This window comes from Entelurus aequoreus, linkage group LG14 (genome assembly GCF_033978785.1).
Source record: "Entelurus aequoreus isolate RoL-2023_Sb linkage group LG14, RoL_Eaeq_v1.1, whole genome shotgun sequence".
NCBI lineage: Eukaryota > Metazoa > Chordata > Actinopteri > Syngnathiformes > Syngnathidae > Entelurus > Entelurus aequoreus.
The window spans coordinates 45,340,382-45,351,607 of record NC_084744.1 but is presented as its reverse complement, the minus strand read 5'-3'; positions in this window follow the sequence as shown (position 1 = coordinate 45,351,607).

Below are 11,226 nucleotides of genomic sequence, written 5' to 3'. Positions count from 1 at the left end.
CCAGCAATAATTTTGGTACCGGTACCGGTACCAGAATATTGGTATCGAGACAACACTAAAACATAAAGGAACACACTGGCATGCTCACCTCCTAGTTTACATGTATTTATATATCTTTTTGATCTGTATTCATCCAGTGCAAGAAATTGAAAACTGATTTAAATTTGCAATGCTGACCTGGTAAAGAGGCAACATTTACATGAGATGTTGCAGTGTTTGCCAATCTCTCATCATCTCTTATTTACTAACAAACATTTGCGCTATAGATCACTCTTAACAGTTATCCAATGCTCTAAATGTGCGGGGCTGAATTTTGTTGGAACATAATTGGGTTATGAATGAATGGGTTATACTTGTATAGCACTTTTCTACCCTCAAGGTACTCAAAGCGCTTTGACACTACTTCCACATTCACCCATTCACACACACATTCACATGCAAGGCACTGACCATGACCCATCAGGAGCAAGGGTGTTTAACCATTCAGCTATCCTTGGTCTTCTTGAGACAAGATTTTGGGCCCCAATGACATAATTAATTGAGAACCTGTCTCAGTAAATTATGATAAAAAACTTTAACTCCTCCCGCTGGAACTTTCCTAGTTACCAATCAACCTGACTAGGATTTGAACCCAGAACCCTTTGATTGGGAAATAGCTGCTTTAACTCAGCTATCTTGGACTTCTAGAATCGAGATCTCAGGCCTCAATTACATATTTAATTGAGAACCTGTCTCAGTAAACTACAATATAAAAGACTAACTCCTCCGGCTGGAACTTTTCTAGTTACCAATCAACCTGACTAGGATTTGAACCCAATTCCCTTTGATTTGGAGATAGCTGCTTTAATCACTCAGCTATTCTTGTTCTTCTTTAAGGTAGATTTCGGGCCCAATGACATATACTGTATTTAATTGAGAACCTGTCTCAGTAAACTACAATATAAAAGACTAACTCCTCCGCTGGATCTTTCCTAGTTACCAATTAACCTGACTAGGATTTGAACCCAATTCTCTTGATTTGGAGATAGCTGCTTTAACCACTCAGCTATTCTTGGTCTTATGACATATATTTAATTGAGAACCTGTCTCAGTCAACGACAATATAAAAGACTAACTCCTCCGGCTGGATCTTTGCTAGTACCAACCCACCTGAATGGGACTTGAACCCAGTACCCTTTGCTTGGGAACTAGCTGCTCTAACCACTCAGCTATCATTGGTCTCTTAAGGGAGATTTTGGGCCATAATCACATATTTAATTGAGAACCTATTTCAGTAAACTATGATAGAAAACTTTAACTCAGTTTCAGTTTCAAAAATTCCTCAGTAAATTCACCAAAACATCACCGAGGAGTTACTGAGTCTGTTTAGTTGATTGGAGAGCTAGCTTCTGCAGCGAGTGGGTCCACGACGATGACTTCTGTTTTGTTTGATCAGCCGTTTTTCTGCCGTGTTACAGGCACCGTTTGGAAACAATTAAGGTATGTAAATAAACATTTACAGAATCTTTTTGTGTAAATAACTCAGTTAACAACACATATATCTGCATTTTATAGCTAATCCAGCTAAAGCTAATCCATCCATCCATTTTCTACCGCTTGTTCCTATATTGAAACATTTTTTTAACTCTAAGTTTAGTGGGTGCAGTTTATATGCCGGTGCGCTCTTTAGTTTGAAAATATACAGTATTCATTTTTCAATTTATGCTACAATCCTGTGCTTTTTTTTAGGTTAAGTTTACACGAAACCCTTAAAACATTTTAAATAAATTCATAAAATCACAAGCTAAATCCTCATTTAAATAAGGTGGTCTGCACCACTTTACAATTGCACACACTGTGTTAGTGGATCACACGCAACACGCCCACTAATAGTACACACTATTTTATAGATTGCACACTCTGTCCAACGCCTGGTACTATATTTGGACCTTAGTAAATCAGGCCCTTGGTTTATTGCTTAATAAAAGTAAGTGTGATGGACTACAGTAGGCCATGTTGTATTTGTATTGGTAACCATTCAGTTCTGTGCAAACGTTTCAGTACCTCTTTGGAAACCGTTTTCTCTCTGGTAGGTTGGCAACAAAGTATTTGGTTTTAAAAAGGACAGGAACATGAATATGCAACGTAAAGGGATGTTTCCTGTATGAATATTGTCTTGTGCTTTCTTTCTGGGGCCCTATTTACGCCTCACGTCAATGCCCCCCCCCCCCCCCCCCCCCCCCCCCCCCCCCCCCCCCCCCCCCCCCCCACCATCATGACACCACAGTGGAAAATGTCAGCAGCGCGGTCACATGCTTGGCCCGGGAGAGAGAATATGCCCTGAGAGGTTGCTGGAGTTAGTAAGTGACACATATTAAACACACCCATGCACACTTAATGTCTCTGAGACAAATCATGTCCAATGTCCTCCTGCTGGACTGACACAAAAACACTCTTCAGTTGCACTTTGGGTGCTTTATTTGAACTCAGCTCAAGTTTACTCGCTGATCAGTCAGCCTTGCATTGAGGGCAGTGTGCCACCAGGTGGTGCTCGTTTTCTTTCTGTCACACAGGTATTTTATAATTAATACAGAGCGAAATTTTAGTTTGAAGGCAGAGCTCGATGTTCCGAACAGCTAACGTATTTTTCGGAGTATAAGTTGCACCGGAGTATAAGTCGCACCGGCCGAAAATGCATAATACAGATATACAAGTCGCACTGGAGTATAAGTGCCATTTTTGGGGGAGATTTATTTGATAAAACCCAATACCAAGAATAGACATTTGAAAGGCAATATAAAATAAATAAAGAATAGTGAACAACAGGCTGAATAAGTGTACGTTAAATATGACACATAAATAACCAACTGAGAACGTGCCTGGTATGTTAATGTAACATATTATGGTAAGAGTCATTCAAATAACTATAACATATAGAACATGCTATACGTTTACCAAACAATCTGTCACTCCTAATCGCTAAATCCCATGAAATCTTATACGTCTTGTCTCTTACGTGAATGAGCTAAATAATATTATTTGATATTTTACGGTAATAATTTAATTTAATAATTTCACACATAAGTCGCTCCTGAGTATAAGTCACACCCCCGGCCAAACTATGAAAAAAACTGCGACTTATAGTCCGAAAAATACGGTAGTTGGAGGGCTGTACCGGTATGCCATCATCACCTCGGTTTTAACTAAGGATGGGGTTGATCCGATTCAGTATCGGTATGGATCAGAAATTAAGGATTTCTACTGTTAACAGAATTACCATTTGTTATATATATTGGATCGCCAGGATGACAGTTGATACGCTTGTGAGTAAAGCATGTTCACTTCAAACTGACACTAACTTTTATTTGTCTGTGTGACTTTGGAGGAAGAACTATTGTGTGTCACAAACTTTTGTGTGGCGTTGCTTCCTCCATTTTTGTGATTATTCCAAGCTGATAATCATCTTCCCTTGTCTTTTTTTATGCAAAACAGCAGCACTTGCACTGAATAAGAGTGTCATAATTACGACGGTCAGCTGGATCTAAACAAAAAAAAATACATATAGCCGTATCAGTAGTCTAGAATCTTGAAGGTCTTCCTGGCCAACCAGATTATAACTAGTAGCAAAAAATACCAGTACATTGAAAATGATTTGCCACTTGCCAATATTTCTAGAAATTACACGAGTTTTAAGAGCTATTTTACTTGTTTTAGTCATTGACTAATTTCAATTTTAGCGCGAATAATTGAGTTTTACTATTCCAGTTTAAAAATGTTAAAATTGAGAATATAACTATTCAAATAAGATAGTTTGGTTTTTACTCGCATAGTAAATCTTGTTTAAAGATTCTGCAACATCCCGAGGATGCTTAGTTTAGACTTAGAATTACTTAGACTTAGACAAACTTCATTGATCCACAAGGGAAATTGTTCCACACAGTAGCTCGGTTACAAAGGATGGACAGGGTAAGGATGGAAAGGATAATGCACACAAGGGTACAAAAAGAGGGCGAAAACAAAAGGTATAAAGTAGACAAAAAAAGTACCATGGTAGGAGTTCTTGAATGGAACACTGTGGGAACTAAGCTGAAGGAGCCTGTTGGAGTATGAGTTTAGACTTAGACTTACTTAGAATTAGACAAACTTTATTGATCCACAAGGGAAATTGTTCCACACAGTAGCTCAGTTTAAAAGGATGGAAAGGGTAAGGATGGAAAGGATAATGCACACAAGGGCACAAAAAGAGGGCGAAAACAAAAGGTATAAAGTAGACAAAAAATGTACCATAGTAGGAGTTCTTGAACGGAACACTGTGGGAACGAAGCTGAAGGAGCCTGTTGGAGTATGAGTTTAGACTTAGACTTACTTAGACAAACTTTATTGATCCACAAGGGAAATTGTTCCACACAGTAGCTCAGTTACAAAGGATGTAAAGGGTAAGGATGGAAAGGATAATGCACACAAGGGTGCAAAAGTTATAAAGTGGACAAAAAATGTACCATAGTAGGAGTTCTTGAATCGAACACTGTGGGAACGAAGCTGAAGTAGCCTGTTGGAGTATGAGCTCCGCTGTCCCTCAATGGTCTGGTGGAGTGGGTGGGCAGGATTGTCCATGATGGCGAGCAGTTTGTCCAGTGTCCTCCTGTCCCTCACTGACACAAACGCCTCCAACTGCGTGCAGATAGTTTGGCCCGGCTTTCCGGATCAGTTTGTCAATCCGGTTTAAAGGCCTACTGAAACCCACTACTACCGACCACACAGCCTGATAGTTTATATATCAATGATGAAATCTTAACATTGCAACACATGCCAATACGGCCGGGTTAACTTATAAAGTGCAATTTTAAATTTCCCGGCAAACTTCCGGCTGAAAACGTTTCGATATGATGACGTTTGCGCGTGACGTCAACAGTGGAAGCGGAAGTATTCAGAGCCCATTGAATCCAATACAAAAAGCTCTGTTTTCATTTCAAAATTCCACAGTATTCTGGACATCTGTGTTGGTGAATCTTTTGCAATTTGTTTAATGAACAATGGAGACTGCAAAGAAGAAAGTTGTAGGTGGGATCGGTGTATTAGCGGCTGGCTGCAGCAACACAACCAGGAGGACTTACTTGGATAGCAGACGCGCTAGCTGACGCTAGCCGCTGACCGCATGGATGATTAGGTGAAGTCCTTCGTCCTTCCGTCGATCGCTGGAACGCAGGTGAGCACGGTTGTTGATGAGCAGATGAGGGCTGGCTGGCGTAGGTGGAGCGCTAATGTTTTTATCATAGCTCTGTGAGGTCCCGTTGCTAAGTTAGCTTCAATGGCGTCGTTAGCAACAGCATTGTTAATCTTCGCCAAGCTGGAAAGCATTAACCGTGTAGTTACATGTCCAGAGTTTGGTAGTATTGTTGATCTTCTGGCTATCCTTCCAGTCAGGGACTTATTTGTTTTGTTTATATATGCAGTAAAGCCCGATGCTATCACGTTAGCTCAGTAGCTAAAGTGCGTCACCGATGTATTGTCGTGGAGATAAAAGTCACTGTGAATGTCCATTTCGCATTCTCGACTCTCATTTTCGAGAGGATATAGTATCCGAGGTGGTTTAAAATACAAATCCGTGATCCACAATAGAAAAAGGAGAGAGTGTGGAATCCAATGAGCCAGCTTGTACCTAAGTTACGGTCAGAGCGAAAAAAGATACGTTCTGCACTGCACGCTAGTCCTTCACTTTCACGTTCCTCATCCACAATTCTTTTATCCTCGCTCAACTTAACGGGGTAATCGTCGCTTTCTCGGTCCGAATCTCTCTCGCTGCTGGTGTAAACAATAGGAAAATATGAGCAGTCCTTCCCCCGGTGTCGTCACGCTACTTCCGGTAGGGGCAAGGCTTTTTTTATCAGAGACCAAAAGTTGCGAACTTTATCGTCGTTGTTCTATACTAAATCCTTTCAGCAAAAATATGGCAATAACGCAAAATGATCAAGTATGACACATAGAATGGATCTGCTATCCCCGTTTAAATAAAAAAAAAAACAATTTCAGTAGGCTTTTAAGTCCCTTTTTGCTGGTGCTGCTCCCCCAACAAACCACTGCAAAGTACAGGGCACTGGCCACAACAGACTGAAAAAAGCTTGCTGCACACATTAAAGGACCTAAGCTTCCTCAGGAAAAAGAGTCTGTTCATGCCCTTCTTGTATACAGCTTTGCTGGTTTCCTTCCAGTCCAGTCTGCTGTTCAAGTGGACTCCCAGGTACTTGTACTGCCCCACTACTGCCACCTCCCGGCCCTGGATGTTGATGGACTCCACAGGGGTCATTTTGAATGTCTTCCATCCGTCTTCCGTTTATTCGAAGTCGGGTCGTGTGGGGCAGCAGCCTAAGCAGAGAAGCCTAGACTTTCCTCTCCCCAGCTACTTCGTCCACTTGGGGCAGGATCTCCTCCGCAACCCGGAAATTAGAATGTCTTATGAAGTAAAATTAACTAGCTGCATAGACAAATAATGTAACTGTTTTTTAGTTCCAAATTCTAGTATTTGTATCTTATATGTTGTCAGTTCTTTTTTTATGTGTACAGTGTATTCATCCCTAATAGTCCAGGTTAAACAGACACTTTACTATTTGGTAACCAAAAAAATAATGATAAAAAAATCAACAATTTTGCCTTAAAAGACTGGGAGGTAAACACAGTTGAAAATTCAGTCTCCTTTCGCAGGACCGCATGTTTGTTTGTTTTCCTTTTCTGCGGGAACACAATGTTGTAACGCCTACTCAGAGGGTGACAATAAAGTTTTCATGATTTAACAAAGCTGCCATGTAAGCTACACATCTATATATATATAAACAGTATATATGTATATGAGTACATGTATATATTAGGGCTGCAGCTAACGATTAATTTGATAATAGATTAATCTGTCGATTGATTGATTGATTGATTATTACTTCGATTAATTGATTAATAATCGGATAAAAGAGACAAACTACATTTCTATCCTATCTAGTATTTTATTGAAAAAAAACAGCATACTGGCACCATACTTATTTTGATTATTGTTTCTGAGCTGTTTGTAAATGTTGCAGTTTATAAATAAAGGTTTATTTAAAAAAATAAAAAAAAGTTTTTAATTTAAAATTTAAAAAAAAAAAAAACTCTGCGCATGCCTATAGCATAGATCCAACGAATCGATGACTAAATTAATCGGCAACTATTTTCAGGATAAATAAGTAATTTACATTTATTTATATAGCAGATTTCACAGACATAATCACAAAATGATTTACAGTGTGTATAGAAAATGAAAGCATAGTAAAAAACAATAATCTAAGAATATAATTAAAAAAAATAAATAATTAAAGTGAAATTTCCTCCCGTTCCTCGCGCCCCACCTGTCATGTCTCTATATATATATATATATGAGTACATCTATATATATATACAGTATGTATATATTGTGGCAAATGCAAGAAACACAGCGTTGTTTCTTTGAGGTCTTTATTGTAAGACTGCCAACATAAGAATACACAATAAAACACAATATGCACTTTTATAGTGTGCCCAAGAAGGTACATAAAACCACACCCATTCTGCTGAGTGTGAGCATGGTCCTAGTGCCCGCCAAAATATATATATGTATATGAGTACGTCTATATATATATATATATATATATATATATATATATATATATATATATATATATATATATATATATATATATATATATATATATATATATATATATATATATATATATATATATATATATATATATACTATGTATATACATGTATATGTAGACATGTGTCAGAAGTGCTACGGACAGTTTGGTTATGTTTGGGTTTTCCCGTGTTTGAAATCACTTCCTGTCCTGGTGCTCTTGTTTTGTCACTGTTTCCTGTTTGGTCTCTGTCATTTCCGGCACCTTTACTTTCTGCTCCATGTCCCGTCAGCACAGCTGTTCCTGGTTTAATTAGTTCTATTTAGTTCCACCTGAGTCCCTCCTTCAGTGCTTCATCACTATTCTTTTGACACTGAGGCGGACTGGACCGTTTTTTGTTCACAGTGAGTAATACTTTTGTCTTTTTCACTTGCATTCTGCTGCTTTCTATTGTGTGCTTGGCTGCTTTGAATTGTGTATTTTGCTGCTTTAAAGTGTGCTTTTGCTGCTTTCTATTGTGTTTGTGTTGCTTTGCTGTGACAGTTTGACCCCGCACTGCACATGTGTCGGGAACACAACATGAACAAACAACACACATTCAATCACTTGAGTCAGTGACAAACATGCAGTTAACAAACAAATGACAAGCTGTCACTCACCATGGCTCTCTACTGCTGGCTAAGAGAGTCAAGGTGGGGCTGAGTGTTTGATGCAGGTGAACACACCTGCCCTCACTGATTAGGCCCGAGTTGGGCCCAACTATGGTTGTCAAAAGCTGGGTGTTAGAAGTACTATGTGAATACTTCTAGACTTGTGATGGTTTATTTAAGGTGTATTTACAAAAAGATCTCTGTCCTGACCAGGAGCTCAGGTCTCCATGCATCACCAAACATCTGCGGAGATGTTGGTGCTTGGTTTCTTGTTGTTGTTGTTGTTCACCTTTTGACACTTTGGGGTTTAAATAAATGCAAAGTGTTTACAACTGCGTGCTTTGCCATCCTTTGTTTGGAAGTCCGGTTTACAATGGTTACATTACCTTCACTTGAGGCGGGGTGTGACAGTTGCTAATGTTATATTGTGGGGGTGTGTGTTGCTGCTTTATAGATTTCAATATTTTTGTCTTTGTCCTCTACAAAGTCAGTGTTTGGTTTTTGTCATTTTGGGGACGGCGTGGCGCCGTTGGGTGAGTGGCCGTGCCAGCAACCTGAGGATTCCTGGTTCGATCCCCACCTTCTACCAAACGTGTTGTGTCCTTGAGCAAGACACTTCACCCTTGCTCTTGCTCCTGATGGGTTGCGGTTAGGGCCTTGCATGGCAGCTCTCGCCATCAGTGTGAATGTGGAAATGGTGTCAAAGCGCTTTGAGTTCCTTGACGGTAGAAAAGCACTGGCTCCCCGTTCCTCACCGGATCCACTTTAAAATCCTCCTCCTCACCCATAAAGCCCTCCACAACCAGATCCCCTGCTACCTCCCAAACCTGCTTCACCGCCATACCCCTTCACGTTCCTATGATGCCAACCTCCTCTCAGAACCAAGCTCCGGACCTGGGGTGACAGAGCCTTCTCCATCGCTGCTCCCACCCTCTGGAACACTCTTCCCAAACCCATCTGTGACTGCCCGGACCTTCCCACCTTCAAAAGCCTTCTCAAAACACACCTTTTCAGATCTGCTTTTAACCAGTGATTAGTGTTCTGTGTCCTGTCCTGTAATTGTCCTGTATTTTACAATGTACTGCTTTTATATTTCCTGTATTTTATATTACTTTAAACTTTCATATTTTAATTTTTTCTCCTGTAAAGCATCTTTGAGGGCTTTGAAAAGCGCTATACTGAATCAAATGTATTATTATTATTATTAAAGCACTATAAAAGTATAACCCATTCATCTACAACAGGGGTGTCCAAAGTGCGGCCCGAGGGCAATTTGCGGCCCGCAGCAATTGTTTACCGGCCCGCCACACATTCTGGAAATGCTATTGCAAAAATAAAAATGAATGAGGTGAAATCTAATGATAAAAGTTGCAATGTTGACACAAAGCTGCCATGCAGGCTGTTTTTTTTTCTTTTGTCTTTCTTTATTTTTAATTTTTTTGCCTTTGCTCCCAAAAAAAAAAATAAAGACAAAAAAATCCATGTTATAATAAATTATTTTCAAGGCTCCAATTACGTCAAATATTTCACTTTAAAATGTTTTATGTGGTAAATATTGCATATATTGTGTAGTTGCCATATAAAAACATCGTTTTTTTCGACAAAAGAGCATAAAACAAAATAATAGTTCAAAACATAAAATCGACAGATATATCTGAAGTTGATCTCGTAACTTAAGTGTTGAAAGTAACAGAAAAACCTATCACTTTGAGTGGGGCACCTTTTGGATCCCAAATATATTTAGTGGTATTTTATCTTTTCACTGTGAATACTCAAAAATATTAAATAATTAAAATCAATGCATTATTGATCTTTTAGGGCTCTAATTACTAAATACTGCATATTTCAGTTGTATTATAAAAAACAAAGTTGTTTTTTACATAAAAGCCATAAAACCTTTTTTTTTTTTATTACTTTATATCAACTTGAAGTTGATATAGAGATTTACTGTAAGTGTTAAATTAAAAAAAATAATAATAATAATTTGACTTATTTTTAACATTTTAATGACTGAGACACTTTATGATCCCCAGGACCCCTAAAGGTTAAACAAAAAAAATCCATATATTTTGTCATGGTTTAAAAATGAAAGATATCAAAATGGTCCCCACATGCTTTAATTTTTCAGTGTGCGGCCCTAAGTGGAAAAAGTTTGGACACCCCTGATCTACAAGGTCAATGTTGTGTGGCTTTGGTCAAAGTCAATATGTGTTTGGAGTCTGGTCATTTAAAGATTAAAGATTAAAGTACCAATGATTGTCACACACACACTAGATGTGGTGAAATTTGTCCTCTGCATTTGTCCCATCCCCTTGGGGAGCAGACAAAATCAATATGCAGTGGTTCCCCCAGAAAGTTTATTAGCTAAGGTGTTGTCTCTATAGGGGGAGGGAGCGTTTCCCGGAGCAGGACGGGGAAGTGGGTGGGTGGGTGTAAGGAACAGTGTAACTAGGCCTGTCTCCACCTCGTCGCTTGATGTTAGTTTGTCTAAATCAGTGGTAGGGAACCTGTGGCTCTTTTGATGACTGCACCTGGCTCTCAGATAAATCTTAGCTGACATTGCTTAACATGATAAGTAATGAATAATTCCGCTGGTAATCAGTGTTAAAAATAATGTTCAAAATATAAAACATTCTCATGGATTTTAATCCATTCATCCATTTTGTACCGCACCTGTTCAAGAAGTCGCATTATTGGTAAGAAGGTTTTTATTTATTATTGGTTAGCTTCAGAATAGCAATGTTATTAAAAAGAATAAGAGACTTATAGTACTCTAAAAATGTTGGTATTACTTAAAAATGCATGCATTTAGTTGTATTCAGTGTTAAAAAAATATTATATGGCTCTCACGGAAATACATTTTAAAATATTTGGCTTTCATGGCTCTCACAGCCAAAAAGGTTCCCGACCCCTGGTCTAAATTGTCAGACGATCGCTTCTCTGATGTCTCTTCT